The 16,752-nt window shown below is 38.2% G+C and overlaps 1 pseudogene; it reads left to right on the top strand.

Annotated features, from left to right (window-relative positions):
- The first annotated feature begins 1,247 nt into the window (after positions 1 to 1,247).
- Positions 1,248 to 1,677, top strand: LOC110122583 (small ribosomal subunit protein eS24 pseudogene; annotated as a pseudogene).
- Positions 1,678 to 16,752: the final 15,075 nt, after the last annotated feature.

Below are 16,752 nucleotides of genomic sequence, written 5' to 3'. Positions count from 1 at the left end.
AAATCTTTCAACAATGCATATGGGAACAACTTCAAAAGTGAGTGACCAGATGTTTCGCTACTTTCAGTCTGTGGAAGCTTGACAAATTTACATGAATTATGTAAATTTTTAAACTAAATGTGACCTTTTGTGTAGCCAGGTTGGTGAAATAGGCCAATCCATGTATGTAAACAACCCTAAGGGGGATATGGAGTAGGAATCGTGGTGTCAACTATCACAGATGTTTAAGATTGCCAATGTATATAGTGTCAATAGCCTTCTAGAAAGTTTGTACCAATCTACACTGTGGGTGTTGGAGAAGGCAATGGCACCCCACTCCAGTACTCTTGAGTGGAAAATCCCATGGACGGAGGAGCCTGGTAGGCTGCAGTCCATGGGGTCATGAAGAGTGGGACACAACTGAGCGACTTCACTTTCACTTTTCACTTTCATGCTTTGGAGAAGGAAATGGCAACCCACTCCAGTGTTCTTGCCTGGAGAATCCCAGGGACGGGGGAGCCTGGTGGGCTGCCGTCTATAGAGTCGCACAGAGTTGGACACAACTGAAGTGACTTGGCAGCAGCAGCAGCACACTGTGGGTGTGGGATAAATGAGACAGACTGCAGGTCATGTACATTTTCCAGCGTGCTTGCTGCAAATGTGCTGCTTTCTCTGGTTCAAAAAAAGGAACAATCTATTATAATAAAAATGACCATCATATGTGCTCTTATTTTATTATTTCAAGCAAATCTGACTCAAATTTTGGTTCTTCCTCACTGTAGGTAGTAAATTTCTTGCCACTCATCCATGTGCACAATAAATCACATATGCATAGTAAGTGAGAACTGCTATCCTGAAGTGAACTACTGAGCACAATCAGAACATTTCAGTTTTCCTTTTTTCGGTTTCTAGAAGATATTTTTAGTAACCGTAAGTATTTGAAAGTATAATTTCACTGGCCCTCTTGAGTCTTTTTCATTGTACTCATGTCACATTTTATTGGCTGACTAAATACAGGTTCCCCAATATTTTTTAGTGGTAATTTCCACATACCCCATTAAAGGAAAAGATTCAAATTCCTCAAAAAGTATGAAGACTAGGATTCCTGTTTACTTTTTTTTACATTCAACAATTATTTGTTGAATATTTGATACATGCCAAGTATAGTTCTAGGAGCTGGGGCTATAACAGTAAGAAAAACTAATCAAAAACAAAAATCTCTGACTCTGCTCCTTTCCTCCCTGTCTGCTTGAAGATCAGCTGCCATCATGAAAGACACAGTAACTATCCAGACCAGGAAGCTCATGACCAACCGACTGCTTCAGTGGAAACAAATGGTCATCGATGTCCTTCAACCTGGGAAGGCAACAGTACCTAAAACAAATTTTGGAAAAACTGGCCAAAATGTACAAGACCACACCAGATGTCATCTTTGTATTTGGACTCAGAACCCATTTTGATGGTGGCAAGACAACTGGCTTTGGCATGATTTACCATTCCTTGGATTATGCAAAGAAGAATGAGCCCAAACACAGGCTTGCAAGACATGCCTGTGTGAGAAGAAAAAGACCTCAAGAAAACAGCAAAAGAAATGCATGAACAGAATGGAGAAAGTCAGGGGGACTGCAAAGGCCAGTGTTGGTGCTGGCAAAAAGTGAGCTGGAGATTGAACAACAGAAGGAGTAAAGATTCTACAATGACTGTATCTGTGGTGACTGTGCAGATTTTTCATGAAAGAGAGAATAAACTAAGACCTTTTTAGTTCAGTTCAGTTCAGTTCAGTCCGACTCTGCGACCCCATGGACTGCAGCACACCAGGCCTCCCTGTCCATCACCAACTCCCGGAGTTTACTCAGACTCGTGTCCATTGAGTCAGTGATGCCATCCAACCATCTCATCCTTTGTCGACCCCTTCTCCTCCCGCCTTCAATCCTTCCCAGCATCAGGATCTTTTCAAATGAGTCAGCTCTCCAAATCAGGTGGCCAAAGTATTGGAGTTTCAGCTTCAACATCAGTCCTTCCAATGAACACACAGGACTGATCTCCTTTAGGATGGACTGGTTGGATCTCCTTGCAGTCCAAGGGACTCTCAAGAGTCTTCTCCAACACCACAGTTCAAAAGTATTAATTCTTCGGTGCTCAGCTTTCTTTATAGTCCAACTCTCCACATTTTACATGTTAAAAAAAAAAAATCTCTGACTCCCTTAAGCTTACATTTCAGTAATTAAGTATTTGTTATCTATATATCTTTCATACAAAGCTCTATATCTAACCCGTCACAAATCCCATCAACTTTCCCTTCAAAATATATCCAGAGTCTGACCACTTCGCATGACCTCTATAACTAATTTTTCTTCTCATCATCCTAAGAGTATTTTTGACTGTTTTCCTTGCTTTCAACTTCCATCTCCCTCCACCCCATCATCACCACTCACATACACACAGTTTGTTCTCAACATAGGAACGAATGTTGCCTTTTAAAACCAAAGTCAAATTCATTGCTCTGTTGTTCAAAGTCCTCCTAGGGCACTCCAGCTCACTTAGAGAAGAGCCAAGACTGTGCATTGCTCCACAAAGTCCTACAGAATCTGGCCTCCTGATACCTCTCTGACATGATTTATCACTCTCTCCTTTGCTCGTTTGCTTCAGTGATGGTGGCCTCCTTGCCTTTAACTCACAGGATATCTTTGTGCCTCAGGGCCTTTGCACATGTTACTACCACTGCCTGGAATACTCTTCTCCAAATACCCACAGGACTCACTCCCTCACCAACTTCAAACCATCCCTCAAGTCTAATCTTCTTAGCAAGGTGTTCCCTGATCATTCCATTAAAAATTACAACTTGGTATTCTTCCTGCCTTCCTAAATAATTTACTCCAAAGCCCAGAAAGGTAAACATTCATGAAGGGTGGAGTTAAGAGGCAGCAAACCTGTGCAATACATAAGAATCAATGTGATGAGGAGGGCATCAATGCATGGGTCACTGTTAGAGGAAGCTTGAAGTCAGATGTCAAGATCTAAAAAGGAAAAGATGAGTGGAGAGTAAGGAGTTCAGCCATGAGGAAGTGAGGGCTGGTAGCAGCATCAGGAAACTGGTTATATTCAGTAAGAAGTGATCTAATACAAAAGCATGTTAAAGGAAATGGCAGCCAAGTTTCTACTGGGGGAGAAGGGATTTACAAATATGGAAAAGGAGAAAACTAAAATGAACTGTGGTGTTGGATTGGAACTGGAAGCTAATATTAACTCATGCTTTCAGTATATTAGGTATAGAAATAAACATGTATGTAAATGTGTTTATGTATATGTGTGTATAATCATACATATAATCCCAGCTCTATCCCTTAAAAAGATCTTGGGGCAACGAACTCTTATTAGCCACAAGCATATCTAGCACTCAGATCTTAGTTTCCAAATATTCAATGTCATTTTCAACTAACAGGGTCCAGGGATCATTGAAAGTGATAGATTACAGGGAAGGGCAGAGAAATTACAAGGTAAACCTGAAGCATCTAACATGCAAGAGAGAAAAAAGTGCTCAAAGATGAGGCTTTGTCAAAATGACATGGATGTCAACTTGAAAGGGACCCCACTGGCCAAATCTGGGAAAATTTGAGCAAGAAATTAAATAACAATGATAAAAAATATATATACCTGCTGAATAAAACAAAATTCATGAGTTTATCTTGATATAAAGTTTTAAGATAACAAATAAATGGAGAGAAGGGAAAGATTTTCTCTATAGTAAAATGATGACTAATAAATGTAGTGAAACTCATGGACCATCACAGTAGTAATCAAGCAAGAAATATAGGCAGATGCTAAATCTAGTGGATGAAAGTCAATGCAAAATGGGATATTTACATATTCTCAAAGTATCTGCCCATAAAATGCTTTTTTAATTACAAAAGGAAAAAGAGTAATTTTACAGTGGTGATGCCTGACTTCTTAATGAAGTGATCAATTAACATTATCAATTACAAAACAAACTGAAATCATCTTTCACTTGACAGGATAAAATAAGAACACAACTTTACTTATGTTGCATTTTACCAAAAATGTATAATTGGAATCTAACCAGGAATCATCAGATAAATCCTTATACAGGGACACTCTACTAAATGTTCATCCAGAAATCTTCACAAGTGTCAAGGTTGAAAGTCAAAGAAACATAGAAAAACTGTGCTTTTTCCCAGCTTTATTGAAATATACTTGACAAATAAAATTGTAAGATATTTAAAATGTGCAACATAATAATTTGATATATGTATACATTGTGAAAGGATTCCCCCATCAATGAAAAACTGTTTTTGATTGAAGGACACTAAAGAGACATGACAACCAAATGTAATATGTGATCCTAAATAGAGTCCTATTGCATAAAGAACATCACGAGGACAGCTGATGAGATGAGATGGCAGTAAAGGATCAGTGCTAATACCCTAATTCTTATGGTTCTGTTATGGTTGTGTAGGACAAAGTTGTTGTTTGTAGTTATGCAGTCAGGAGTGATAGCCACTTCCTCTAAAATGGTTCATATAAACAGTCGTTTCTTGTATCCTTTTTTTCCTGTAAGTTTAAAGTAATTTCTAAATAAATATGTAAACAATGGCCTCCCAGGTGATGCAGTTGTAAAGAATCCACCTGTCAATGCAGGAGACACAAGAGACACAGGTTGGAGCCCTGTGTCCAGAAGACCCCCTGGAGTAGAAAAAGGTAACCCACTCCAGCTCTCTTGCCCGGGAAACCACATGCACAGAGGGGCCAAGCGGGCTACAGCCCATGGTTGCAGTCGACGTGACTGAGCGTCCATGTGTGCTCCAGTGTGTTCCCTGCAAACAGCGCTGTGAATCCATCTGACACATCCCCCACTCTCTGTCCCACTTTATTCTTCTCCAGAGCACTTCTCAGCATCTGATACACAACACATTTACACTCCACTGTTATCTGCCCTCCTCTACTAGAATACAGGCTACATGGATTTTTGTATTACTTTTCCTTCTGTATTCTAGCACCTTCCACAGTATCTGATCCACAAATGATGCTCTATAGGTATCTGTCCAATGAATTGACTTTTCCTATCCTCAGGAGCAGATTGCCTGTGAGCTTCTGCTAAAGCAAGTACATAATTGCAGCAAACCAGTTAGCAGGCATAGATCTGCTTGATGACATATGTAGAAAAATAAACTCTTCTCCAAAGGAAACACTTTCCTCAGAAATGTAGATATACCTATTCCTAGACAAACCTTGATTCACCATAAAGGACAGTTTAGCCCCTTAGAGCCACAGATTCCCAAACTCCTCTAATTTCCTTGGTAGTTTTGTGTAACAAAATGGCCCGTGGCAGTTCTTCTCCAGAATAAAGAAACAGTCTGCTTCTGACTCACAGATACGGAGATCTAACTAACGGATATCAGTGGGAGAGGGAAGGGGGCATGGGCAAGATAAGGGTAGGGGATAAAGAGGTACAAACTAGTATGCATAAAAATAAACTACAAGAATATTTTGTACAGCATAGGAAATGTAGCCTATACTTTACAACAACTTTAAATGGAGTGTAATCTACAAAAATATTCAACATCACTATGTTGTACACCTGAAACTAATATAATATTATAAATCAACTGTATTTTGATGAAATAAAGAATTAATTAATTTTAAAAAGAAAGTCTGAAGTCTTCTTCTAAGTCAATTCAAGCTATCTCTTTTTTAAGCCAGATTTTTATAATAAAAAAAAAATGTTTCTGGGTTTAAATGGACAATAAATTGTTTTCTCTTCTACTAATCCCATCAAACTTCTCAACATTCTTAGAGCAAATTTAAGTCAAGACATCTTATTCAAGCATCTGTTGAGATTTTGAAGTGTACACTGGGAAAAGTCATATAAAATTTCCATTTGAAAGAGCAGTATTAATCTGAAATGTTTTTTACTTTGTTTGTATTTTCCTTACTAGTCATACAGTTCTCCAGAATTTAGTTAAATATGCTAATATTATGAAAGGCAGCAGGAGTATTACAGCATGTCTTATAAGAATATGAGTCTTATAGTCAGAAAGACAGAGATTCATTTCAGCTTTAACCAATCATTAGCAGTATAATCACAAGCAGGTTATTTAAATTTTCTAAGCATCTGTTTATTATAAAACTGGTATGATAATGATAGTGCCTACCTTATAGGCTAATTTAAAGATAAAAAAGTACATAAAGCACAAGGCCAGCCCATTGTGAGGAACATATAAACGTTAGCTTTTATTTTTTGTAAATGTCATTTAAATGTAAAGCCCATATATTAAATATACAATAAACTTAATGAAAAGAAAATATATAACTTGTGTTTTTTTCCTTCTAAGTTTCATTCTGGTAAATTTTATACATGCAGTCTCATTTTCTGTAACTCACATTAACATATCCTTGAAAAACATCATAGTGACATAAAGGTAAAAATGTAGCTTTGACTACATTGTTAATATTTATGGAAAGCTCCAATTGTATGTAGAAATCAAATTATTTCAGCTTGGTATTGATTTGTAAGACATGACATTTCATTTTCATTTGCACACATTTTGTCTCTACTGATTAAATAATTTCTCAAATCAGCTTGAATTTGTCATATCTGTTTATAGCTAAAGTTAACAGCCAAGTTGTTTGGGGCTAATTTACATAGTAAGTATAGTGAAATTTTTATTTTATATAAAATATCAGGCATAAACATTTCAACAAAATGCTAAAGAAGTTAATAATGTAACTTAATTATATGATCTATGTATATTTGTATTCAAATCTCATTAAAATGTTAAGATAATTAAAAAAAAATAAACCAAGTGTTACATGGGCTGCTCTTTTCTCTTTTTCAGTTAACATGGTTAACTAGTCTTATACTAAATCTGGTTTTGTAAAGCTAGCACCAGTTTTTCCAAAATCACTTAACTCTAAAGTTGAATGAAGAAAATATTTCCAATCCTGGAAAATAAGAAAAATTATAAAACTCACACTTCCCAATTTCCAAATGTACTACAAAGCAATGGAAATCAAGACAGTCAGTCAGTTCACTTGCTCAGTTGTGTCCAACTCTTTGTGATCCCATGAACTGCAGCACACCAGGCCTCCCTGTCCATCACCAACTCCCAGAGTTTACCCAAACTCATGTCCATTGAATCAGTGATGCCATCCAACCATCTCATCCACTGTCGTCCCTTTCCCCTCCTGCCCTCAATCTTTCCCAGCATCAGGGTCTTTTCAAATGAATCAGCTCTTCCCATCAGGTGGCCAAAGTATTGGAGTTTTAGCTTCAACATCAGTCCTTCCAATGAACACCCAGGACTGATTTCCTTTAGGATGGACCAGTTGGATCTCCTTGCAGTCCAAGGGACTCTCAAGAGTATTCTCCAACACCACAGTTCAAAAGCATCAATTCTTCTGTGCTCAGCTTTCTTTATAGTCCAACTCTCACATCCATACATGACTACTGCAAAAACCATGGCCTTGACTAGACGGACCTTTTTTGACAAATGTCTCTGCTTTTTAATCAAGACAGTGCAGTACTAGTAAAAGATATATACTGACAGATCACTGGAATAGAATTGAGAATCCAGAACTAAACATATACATCTGTGGGTCAACTGATTTTTGACAAGTTTGCCAAGACCATTCAATGGGGAAAGAATAATCTTTTCAACAAATGGTGCTAGGACAACTGGATAGCTACATACAAAAGAATTGTTTTCTGGAATTACAACATCTGGGCTTCCCTGATAACTCAACTGGTAAAGAATCTGCCTGCCATGCAGGAGACCCTGGTTTGATTTTGGGGTCAGGAAGACTCCCTGGAGAAGGGATAGGCTACCCACTCCAGTATTCTTGGGCTTCCTTGGTGGCTTAGATGGTAAAGAATCCACGTGCAATGCCGGAGACCTGGGTTCCATTCCTAGGTTGGGAAGATCCCCTGGAAGAGGGCATGGCAACCCACCCCAGACAGAGGAGCCTGACGGGCTACAGTCCATGGAGTCGCAAAGGGTCAGACACGACTGAGCGACTAAGCACAGCACATTACAAAGTCTAACATTTCCTGTGCTGCACTGACTTCTTTGAGCCTTGAAGGGCCCCAAAGTCTTATGCATAAGATTCCTTGTTCTTGTGAGATATGCCCCCCACCCCACAGGAAAGGTTTCCCATCTGACTAGTTCCTCTGTCAGTGGCATCAGATACAACACACCCCATCCTCAGTCTAATGGGCTTTATCTCCTTGCCAGTCCATGAAATTTAAACAAGCCAATCACAAACAAGCCAATGATCTCCCGTGGGAGCCAGGGATCACCTCATCCTCTGGATATTCCAAAGTCTGACTCCCACAGCCTCTGCTTATCCTTACTGTTCTCAAGTGCAGCCCCCATGTGGCCCTGTATGATATGCTGTGTCCTCCTCTGGAGCTGCCAGCATGATTGATTAATAATCTTCTATTGGATTTCATCTGTCCAGTGCTAGATATCATGTGTTCAGCCATCTCGTACTATTTATGATTGAGGATACCTCCCTCACCAACTAGGTAAATAGTAGGTGATCAAAACATCTTTACCTCACAACAGATACCAAACAATTCAAACTGGATCAAAGTCCCTAAACGTAAAAGCTAAAACTATAAAGTTCATACGAAACACAGTATTTGACAAAGAATTCTTAAATATGACACGAAAATCATGAGCAACAGAAGAAAAAAGATAGATAAACAACTTCATTAAAATGAAAAGGATTTTTAAATATTTATTTATTTATTTGACTCCACCAGGTCTTAGTTGTGGCACATGGGAACCTCGATCTCCGTTATGGCATGGGGGATCTTTAGTTGTGGCATTCGAGCTCTTAGTTGCAGCATGGGGAATCTAGTTCCCGACCAGGGATCAAACTGGGGCACCCTGCATTGGGAGTGTGGAGTCTTAGCCACTGGACCACCAGGGAAGTCCAAAATTTAAAAATTTTGTGCTTCAAAAGACACCATTAAAAAAGTAAAAGATACAACACATATAATACAATGAAAGAAAATACTTTTAAATTATATATGTGATAAGGACCTTACATCTAGGTTATATAAATTATATATATTACATATATAAATTATGTATATATATGTATATATATTACATATATATACATATATAAATTATGTATATATTACAGCTCATTTAAAAAAAAAGAGAGAAAGAACCTGATTTTTTAAATAAGCATTTCTCTAAAGAAGATATACAAACAGCCAATAAGCATATGGAAAGATTCTCAATATCATTAGTCAACAGAAAGATGCAAATCGAAAACAAAATGAGATACCACTTCACACCCACTGAGATGGCAAGAATTAATAGGTCAGATAACAACAGGGCCTGATGAGGATGTAAAGAAATCAGAGCACCCACACACTGTTGATGAGAATATAAAATACTTCAGTCACTTTGGAAAACATTCTGGTAGTTTCTCAAATGACTAAACACAGAGCTACCACATGACCCAGCAATTCAACTGTTAGATATACACCCCAGAGCAATGAAATATATGCCAGCACAAAAACTTGTGCAGGAATAATTACAGCAGCATTAATCATACTAGACAAAATGTGGGGGTAAACCCAAATATCAATCAGTTGACAAATGCAGAAATAAAATGTGGTATATTCATACAATGAAATATTATTTGGCCATAAGAAGAAGTACTGATATATAGTACAGCTTGTTGTTGTTGCTAAGTTATGTCTGACTCTTTGCAACCTCACGGACTGAAGCAAGCCAGCTCCTCTGTCCTCCATTATCTCCCGGAGTTTGCTCAGATTCATGTCCATTGAGTCAGTGATGCTATCATATCATATCATCCTCTGCCACTCCCTTCTCCTTTTGCTTTCAATCTTTCCCAACATCAGGGTCTTTTCCAATGAATCAAATCAGGTGGCCAAACTGATTGTTCAGCAACAATCCTTTCAATGAATATTCAAGGTTGATTTCCTTTAGGATTGACTGGTTTGATCTCCTTGTGCTCCAAGTGACACTCAAGAGTCTTCTCCAGAACCACAATTCAAAAGCATCGATTCTTCAGCTCTCTGTCTTCTGTATGGTCCATCTCTCACATCTGTACATGACTACTGGAAAAACCATAGCTTTGACTATATGGATCTTTGTCAGAAAGCAATCTCTGCTTTTGAATATGCTTCCTAGGTTTGTCATAGCTTTTCATCCAAGGAGCAAGAGTCTTTCCATTTCATGGCTGCAGTCACCATCTTGAGCAATTTTGGAGCCCAAGAAAATAAAATCTGTCACTGCTTCCACTTTTTCTATTTATCATGAAGTGATGGGACAAGATGCCATGATCTTAGTGTTTTGAATGTTATTTTCACACCAGCTTTTTCACTTTCCTCTTTCACCCTCATCAAGAGGCTCTTCAGCTCCTCTTCACTTTCTGCCATTAGAGTGGTATCATCTGCATACCTGAGTCTGTTAATATTTATCCCGGCAATCTTGATTCCAGCTTGTGAGTCATCCAGGCTCGTATTTCACATGATGTACCCTGCATAGAAGTTAAACAAACAGGGTGACAATATACAGCCTCGTTGGACTCCTTTTCCAATTTTGAAGCAGTTAGTTGTTCCATGTTCTGTTCTAACTGTTGCTTCTTGACCCACATTCAGGTTTCTCAGAAGAGGGGTAAGGTGGTCTGGTTCTCCCATCTTCTCAAGAATTTTTCGCCAGTTTGCTGTGATCTACACAAAGGCTTTAGCATAGTCAGTGAAGCAGAAGTAGATGTTTTTCTGGAATTCCCTTGCTGTCTCCATGTTCCAAGGAATGTTGACAATTTGATCTCTGGTTCCTCTGCCTTTTCTAAACCTAGCTTATACATCTTGAAATGCTCCATTTAAGTACCGCTGAAGCCTAGTTTGAAGGATTTTGAGCATAACCTTGCCAGCATGTGAAATGAGCACAAGTGTATGGTAGTTCGTACATTTTGGGGTACAGCTTGAAAAGTGTTAGTCACTCAGTCGTCTCCAACTCTTTGTGACTGTGTGGACTATAGCCTGCCAGGTTCTTCTGTTCATGAGATTTTCCAGGCAAGCATTTTGGAGTGGGTTGCCATTCCCTTCTCCAGGGGATCTTCCCAACCCAGGGATTGAATTCAGGTCTCTTGTATTGTGGGATTTGCTGGTAGCTCAGCTGATAAAGAATTGGCCTGCAATGCAGGAGACACTGGTTCAATTCCTGCGTCGGGAAGATCCACGGGCGAAGGGACAGGCTGCCCACTCCAGTATTCTTGGGCTTCCCTCGTGGCTCAGCTGGTAAAGGATCTGCCTGCAATGCAGGAGACCTGGGATCCATCCCTGGGTTGGGAAGATCCCCTGGGGAAGGGAAAGGCTCCCCACTCTAGTATTCTGACCTGGAGAATTCCATAGACTACAGTCCATGGGGTCGCAAAGAGTCAGACATGTCTGAGCGACTTTCACCCTTGTACTGCAGGCAGATTCGTTACTGTCTGAACCACCAGGGAAGCCTTTCAGTACAACTTAGATGAATCTTAAAAAACATTATGCTAAGTGAAAAAAGTTAGTCACAAAAGCCTCCAAATTATATGATTCCATTTATATGAAAGACCAAAATAGGCAATCTATAGAGGCAGAAGGTAAATTACTGGTTGCTTAGAGCTAAGAAAGTTATGGGGGAGTAGGATGATAACAGCTAAAGGTTACAGAGTTATTTCCTGAGGTGAAGAAAATGTTCTAAAATTGAATGTGGTGACAGTTGCAAATCTCTGTGAACATATGAAAAATCATGAAATTATATACTTTACAAGGATGAATTGTATAGTATGCAAATCATATCTCAATAAAGCTGTTTAAAATATATATTGGCTACTACCAGAAGAGTACTACATTATATTCAAGAAGATTGACACAAATACACAGATGACTTTTCTATAATAGATAGTTGTGTTTTTTTTAAGTAAACAAATTTCGTATTATTCCTTGCTTGGAAAGAATTATGTTTTCCTATAAAATATTTCTTGGTGCTAGTATACAAAAAGGATTGAGTTGGATGATCCACTGGCCTGAATAAATACATCATTTTGTCTTTTTTATATTATAAGCAAAAAGAGTTGGGGGGCAGGGAATGGATAGAATTTTTAGGATGTAAACTCTGAGCAGAATGAACGTATTATTTTTCCTCATTACAACTTCTTCTAGTTCCTTGAAACCATCTTCCCTCTTCTGATTTTATTATAGTTGTCTCTTTGCAAAACTAAGACAGAGCTACCTAAAATGATGCTCTATTTAATCTTCAAGAAGCGTGGTAGGGCCTGGATTGACCACTACTCTATTTGGTAACCCCTGGCAGATAGCAGCCTTCTCTGGGGCTCCTCAGGAGGCAACTCAAGTGCTGCCCACAATAAATGAGTAACCCTTGGTGCCTCCCATTCTGTCACACAATGATGAGCAAGGACAAGGATGTGTTCTAGCACTTGGACATCCTCAAGTGTTTCAGCACTCAGTCACTGCCCATTCCCCACAAGTGACCCAGGAAGCTGTTAAAGGAGTTTGTGTTCCAGTCAATCAAGTAACACAGCCCATGCTCCAGGATATTGGAGTGAAGAGGTCAGGCAGAACCCTGGGCAGGTACAGATGGAGACTACATCCCAAAATGTCCTCCTAAATAAGTCATGGTTAATTTGCCCTTTCTGCAGCCACCAAGCTAGCGACAGGAAGATTCTTCTAACAATGCAAATGCATTTAAATTCTTGGTCTGGAAAAGATTAACTGGATTTGAATCTCTTTACTATCTCAGAGAAAGTCCAACATTACATTTTCCAGTGAGAAAAAACTTTAAAATTATTTTTTAAACTGATTTCAATTCCTGTAAATGTCCTAAAAATTCTACTTTAACTTTTTATTATATACTTAACTTATTATATCAATAATGACAATCAAGAATTTAAATGTATCATCACTTAAAAGCCTTAATCAATAATGACATATGGCTATTCTAAAGGGAAAAAATTCTGATATTAAAAATGATATGCTCAGAAAACAAACTGAAATTTTTCATTAAGACATTTTAAAGGATTTTATTTAGAATTGCAAACAAATTCAAAAGTAATATCTTCTGTAGTATTTTCTATTCATTATTCTAAGTATACGTTACTAAACTGTAAAATTGATAATATAAAATTTTTCCACCAAGACCCATATAGATGCTGCAAAATGCCACAAAAATTGTCATTGCTTTGTCATTTTCCTGCCATTGACATGAAAAAATTTAAGAAAGCATTAGTTTAAATCCAATGGCCATCCATTTTGAAGAAGCCCACATTAACAATATTTTCTCCTGCCCACATCTCCCCCATACTCCTGGACATTCTTGTTTATGTCTATTATTCTGATTTTCAAATCTATTTAACCTCTGGCCTTTATATGAATTCCCACTCCTAGGCTGCTGTCTTGCTTTGAAATGTAGTCAAACTGTAATATGGCTACACAATCCTTTCATATTTTTCAATAAGTTCTATCGATTATTACCTAGTCAATAGAAAATACATCCTCCTTTTTTAAGAAGAGTAAACCATTTGTTATGAACTGAATCGTGTTCCCCTCAAATTCATATGCCCAGACCCTCAAAGTGACTGTATATGAAGATAGGGCCTTTAGGTAATGAAGGTTAAATGAGATCACAAGGGCAGAACCCTTATCTGGTAGGACTAGCGTTCTTATAAGAACAGGAAAAGACATCAGAGTTCTCGGCATGCACACACACACAAAATAAAGTTCATGAAAGGGAACAAGGAGGAAGCAAGCCAGGAAAAGACGTTATGACCAGAAACGGAATCTTCTGGCACCTTGATCCCGGATTTCCAACCTCCAGAAGTGTGAGAAAATAAATCTCTGCTGTCTAAACCACCCAGTCTGTGGTACGCTGTTATGGCAACCCAAGCGCCACACTTGGTCTGTTACTACATACTTCGCTGTGTGATTGCATACCATCTTCTTTATTTTCTTCTTAGGGAAAAAAAAATAAAAATGGAAACCAGAAACATCTCATCTCCAAAATGAATCCTTCCATTCAGTCTGCCTTCCATCAAAACTCCTCTTTGTTTTTCTTTCCCTTCTCTCTGGTATCAGTTACTTTGGGACCCAGAATTATTAGTGAGATGGTTGTTTGGGAGGCAAGAAATCAAAGTAAAGAGAAATAAAATTTAACCTAATGAAGGTAATTTTCATTCAGACAATAGTGAACTACGAAGAATTCTCCTTGCTCTTCACCAAAGCCATCTCTATGGTGATGAAATCAGTTCTCTCTAGGTTCATTGTCACTTTCCCTCTGAGACTATTGGAGTAACTGGTAGATTTCTGGACTTTGGCCTCCCTTTTTTATATTTACACTCACTATCACCTTCTGTAATTAATTTCCATATAGAGATAAGTGATATAATTATGAATTGGTAATTGGGGGCAGGAGGAGAAGGGGATGACAGAGGATGAGATGACTGAATGGCATCACCGACTCGATGGACATGAGTTTGAGTAAACTCCGGGAGTTGGTGATGGACAGGGAAGCCTAGAGTGCTGCGATTCATGGGATCACAAAGAGTTGGACATGACTGAGCAACTGAACTGAATATTTTTATTTACTGGAGTATATTAAGTTACAATTTAATTATATTACTGCTGTTTATATTTGATATGATTACTTTATGCCTGGAGATTTTATCTATACTCACTGTCTCCATTTCCACATTTTATACTTGTCCCTCAACCTATTCCATAGAGATTGCTCTTGTTACAGTTCTCATGTTGACAAAATTGATGGGTTTTTTTTTTTTTTGAACTTTCCAGCAGCAATAGCACAATTCACTACCACCACCACCACTCCTTCTTAAAACAGTCTCCTCTATCCATGTTCAGTAGACTACACTCTGTGTTACCAGCTGGATCTTCTTAGTCTCCTTTCCTGTTCTATCTTCTCTACAAAATCTCTAAATGTTGGAGTGCCTCCAACTCAGCACATGCCTTCTTCTCTTTTTGTAAGCAGATCATATCACTTACTGAATAAAAATCTATGATCAGAATAAAGTCCAAACTCTTTACCCTGGCCTGGTTCTTACCTCTTCCATTTCTTTTTGCATCAATTTTCCCAAGGCTATACTCTGACCATGTTGGCTTTATTTGGTTCCTCTTTGAAGCCTCAGGGCTCCCATGATGGTTCAGACAATAAAGAATCTGCCTGCAACGTAGGAGACCCAGGTTCAATTCCTGGGTCGGGAAGATCCCCTGGAGAAAAGAATGGGAATTCCCACTCTAGTATTCTTGCCTGGAGAATTCCACAGACAGAGTAGCCTGGTGGGCTACTCCACGGGGTAGCAAAGAGTCGGACATGAGTGAGCAACTAACACTACTAATACACCACTGCAACCTCAGTATCTTTGTACTCTCTAATATATGTGGCTATAAAGCTATTCCAGCTCTTCCCTTGACATCTTATTCCTACTAAATAACTTCCTCATAGAGAAATTTCCCTATGATTCGAATCAAAATACTTGCTACCCGTTCTGTGCCCTCTCTCTTTGTTCTCTATCTAATCATCCTGTTTATTCCCTTCATGGTAATTATCACAACCTAACATATTTACCTGTTCATCTGTCTCCTCCAATGAGAAGAGGGGCATTTTCTGTCTACATCCTTACATTTTCTGTCCTACATCCACAGTTTATGTCACTAAATAAATAAGTTGATAGATGAATAAATGATTAGACACTATTCTGCACCTATACTCTAGTAACTGATAAATTTGGAAATCCTTAGCTCATTCTCACATTTGCAGAGCTCAGAAAGAGAAATTTTTACAAGTGACTGATTTGCATTCATTGCTCATATATTCTACAAAATTCTCAGAGTAACTGAGCTTAAAATTCTACATGTATTATATTCACCACACATGTATATGTATACATACTAACTATAACCAAGAAAGTATTTGTTGCTAAATTTATAGTTCAAAAGCAGATCTATTATCTTTGGGATCTAATTTATTTTCTAGTTTTCCTTCTAAATACCAGCTTTTATCATATTTATATTGATTTTATTTGTATAACTTTTCATATGTTTTAATATCTTAAACTGCCACAATTTCTTTTATATGTTATGATCCAACCAGCTGCTTATTAAACTACTTTGTCTTCTTCCTGTGGTAGTTCGCACTGTTCGCTAAATATTTCTGACTCTGCCTTGTAAACACATAGTCAGTTGCTCTTCTCTGCCCACTTTGATTTGAGACAATGCCATCCAACTTACACTGATTAATGAGAGGAAGGAACAGTGGCAGATGTCATTTTTGGTCTGATGGCTTAAGAATAACATTTCCTTCCCACAACTGTAGTGATTGTGTCAGGTGACCAATTACCTCAGTTTTCCCAGAACTAAGTGATTCCCTAAGACACAGAAGTTCCAGATGAAAGACCAGAACAATACCAGAAACACTGTTCTGGTTTGACTGGGTTCATGGGAAACAGGGTTTTCAGTGCTAAGACTGGGAAACAGCCAAACAAATGAGAATAGGTGTGTTACCCTATGGTTTTGGAAGAAAGTATTTGGTTGAAATTTCCACTAGCCTTGATTCATTAGTGACCACTATGAACAGAACCTCTTACCCAATTCACAGTAAGCATGTAGCATGAAAGGAAAACAAATTTGGCTTAGTAAGCCACTGATATTTGGGAATTTTGTTTCTATGTCATAATCTAGCCTATCCAGAAAAATGT

This window comes from Odocoileus virginianus, chromosome 1 (genome assembly GCF_023699985.2).
Source record: "Odocoileus virginianus isolate 20LAN1187 ecotype Illinois chromosome 1, Ovbor_1.2, whole genome shotgun sequence".
In the NCBI taxonomy this organism is placed as follows: domain Eukaryota; kingdom Metazoa; phylum Chordata; class Mammalia; order Artiodactyla; family Cervidae; genus Odocoileus; species Odocoileus virginianus.
The sequence above is the reverse complement of the archived record's forward strand: the minus strand, read 5'-3'. Positions and strand labels throughout refer to the sequence as shown.